Source organism: Vulpes vulpes, chromosome 12 (assembly GCF_048418805.1).
Source record: "Vulpes vulpes isolate BD-2025 chromosome 12, VulVul3, whole genome shotgun sequence".
NCBI lineage: Eukaryota > Metazoa > Chordata > Mammalia > Carnivora > Canidae > Vulpes > Vulpes vulpes.
Genome location: NC_132791.1, coordinates 123,545,338 through 123,548,255, shown reverse-complemented (window position 1 = coordinate 123,548,255; position 2,918 = coordinate 123,545,338). Strand labels below are relative to the sequence as shown.

General features: G+C 38.6%; 1 pseudogene; it reads right to left on the bottom strand.

Annotated features, from left to right (window-relative positions):
* Positions 1 to 622: 622 nt before the first annotated feature.
* On the bottom strand, positions 623 to 1,086 carry LOC112925895 (mitochondrial import inner membrane translocase subunit Tim17-A pseudogene; annotated as a pseudogene).
* Between the last annotated feature and the right edge of the window lie 1,832 nt (positions 1,087 to 2,918).

The window sequence follows — 2,918 nt, the reverse complement described above, 5'->3', positions numbered from 1 at the left end:
TTTTTCTTTCTTTCTTTCTCTTTCTTTTTCTTTCTTTCTTTCTTTCTTTCTTTCTTTCTTTCTTTCTTCCTTTCTTTCTTCCTTTCTTTTTTCTTTTTCTTTCTTCTTTCTTTCTTTCTTTCTTTCTTCCTTCCTTCCTTCCTTCCTTTCCTTCCTTCCTTCCTTCCTTCCTTCCTTCCTCTCTCTCTCTCTTTCTTTCTCTCTTTTTTTTCTCTTTCTTTCTTAAAGAAAGAATAAATTCTAGGGGTTTTTTAATGTTTGAATGACAGAACACACAAAACCAGGCAGAGAAGTCCCCAAGGAAGTGATGGTTACATTTCATTGTTATTTGCCCTTTGGTCCTTTGTCTTCTAAGCATTTATTATAGTTTCTTATAAGTATATTAAACATTTGTTTTTATGACGAATGCAATCCAAGTGTAAATAAATAAGTGTATTATCTTTTAACATCTGCCCCCCCCCCCCCATGTTCCTTTAAATAGAAAATGAGTTCAGAGTCTCCTTAGAGCCTATTTGGCCATAGCTGTCCCACCTATGGTTTTAAAAACAGGGTGTAACTTATCTTCTCTGATTCCTTCTTGAACTACAGCTCATTCTGTTAAAGAGATCCTGGGAAAGAAGTCCTATTGATATTCTTGATAGTCTCCAAAAGGGAAGGATAATTACTGGCCTGAAGGTTCTTCAGCAAACTGAGGACCCTGGGAAATTGTGCAGAGGCCATTCTTGTCAACAAGATACCAGCTCCTTCAATCAAGGCTAGGTGAAAGCCACCCATCGTGGCTGACCCAACCATGGTCACTGGTCCATTTCTAGCTGCCATTTGTGATGGAGTGCCAGGAATCTTCTTTCCCTCAGACTTGAACCATACAGTAGTCATTCATGGAAAATAAACTTCCCCAAACAGCAAAGCTACCTCCCAACTGCAGAGCCCTGCACTCCCTCATAGTCTGTGGTTTACTCCCACTGGAGAAATGCAAAAACCTTTGATTGCTTGAGAGATCCTACCACCTGTGGTACCCATCCTAAAGGCCCCACCACAAACATCTGCAGTTTGCCAAGGGCAAGGCTCTTGCGCACATTCCTCCATCTTTACTCCACTGTGCGAAAGACTTGTGCGAGAGATCTTTTTCTTTCTTGCTTGCTTGCTTTTTTTTTTTTTTTTTAAGATTTTATTTATTTATTCATGAGAGACACACACACACACAGAGAGGCAGAGACACAGGCAGAGAGAGAAGCAGGCTCCATGCAGGGAGCCCAACGCGGGACTCGATCCCGGGACTCCAGGATCATGCCCTGGGCCGATGGCAGGAGCCAAACCGCTGAGCCACCCAGGGATCCCTGAGAGATCTTTTTCTGACCTTTACCATGAGAACTTGGTAGGGCTCTGTTAGTAAACCTGTTAGTAAAACTCACAAAACTGTGAGTAAAACTCACAAAACTGTGGTGGTTAGTAAAACTCACAAAACTGTGGTGGTCTCCTAAGACTGGGCACCCTGGAGCTTTTAACTCTCAAACTTGCTTATTCTGAGCCTCCAACAATATGTTAATTACAATCTAAGTTTTCTTCTTCAGGATTGGTTCCTGCAAATGTTTGTTTCTGGGCTTCTGCTCCGGTCAGCTGTCCTTCTCTGATTCTATTTGCCTATCTCTCTAAATTTTGGGGCAGCAGTTTTCCCAATGATCTTTGTTTTTTGATGGATCTGAGAAGAACTGTTAATTTTGTTTGTTCGGCTTTCTTCTTGTGAAGAAAACTTTCAAATTCCTTAAATGCCACACCAGACTTTACAAAAATATTTACTGTTGAGAGGGATCCCTGGGTGGCTCAGCGGTTTAGCCCCTGCCTTTGGCCCAAGACGTAATCCTGCAGTCCCAGGATTGAGTCCTGTGTGGGGCTCCCTGTATGGAGCCTGCTTCTCCCTCTGCCTGTGCCTCTGCCTCTCTCTCTCTCTCTCTCTCTCTCTCTCTCTCTCTGTGTGTGTCTCATGAATAAATAAAATCTTAAAAATTTTTTTTACTGTTGAGTTTTGAGAGTTTATAAATTCTAGATGCTAGTCCTTTGTCAAATACGTGGCTTGCAAATATTTTCTCCTAGTCTACAGCTTATATCCTCTTTACATGTACTTTTGGAGCAAAAGTTCTTAATTCTGGTGAGGTCCAATTTATTTTTATTTTTATGAGGTCCAATTTTTTCCTTTTATAGATCATGCTTTTAATGTCAAATATAAGAATGTTATACCTATCCTTAGACCCTAAAGATCTTTACCTGTTTTAGGTTTTATGGTTTAAAATTTACATTTAAGTCCATGATCCATTTTGAATTAATTTTTGTATAAGATGAGCAGTTTAGGTTGAAGTTCTACTTTTGCCTTTGGATGTCTAAATGCTCCAGTACTGTTTTGTAGAAAAGACTACCCTATCTCTATTGAATTCCTTTTGCACCTTTGTTGAAAATTAGTTGACCATATTTGTGTAGGTCTACTCTGTTCCACTGGCCTATTTGTCCATCTTTCCACCAATATCACACTGTCTTGATTGCTGTAGTTATATAATAAGTCTTAATATTGGATAGAGTGATCCCTCTCGTTTTATTCTTTGTCAAAATTGTTTTAGCAATTCTATGGCCTCTGCCGTTTCATGTATTTTTTAAGAAGTTTGTCTATGTCTACAAAAGTCCCTCCTGGGATTTTGGTTGCGATTTCATTAAACCTATATATCAATTTGGAAGAGATGACATTTTACTATGTTGAGTCTTCCAATCTATGAACACTACATCTCTCTCCATTTATTTATGTCTTATTTGATTTCTTTCATCAGAATTTCATCAACATTTTATAATTTTTAGAATACATATCTAATGCAAGTTTCATTAGATTTTTATCTATTTAAATTCATTTGGAGTAATTATAAATGGTACTGCTT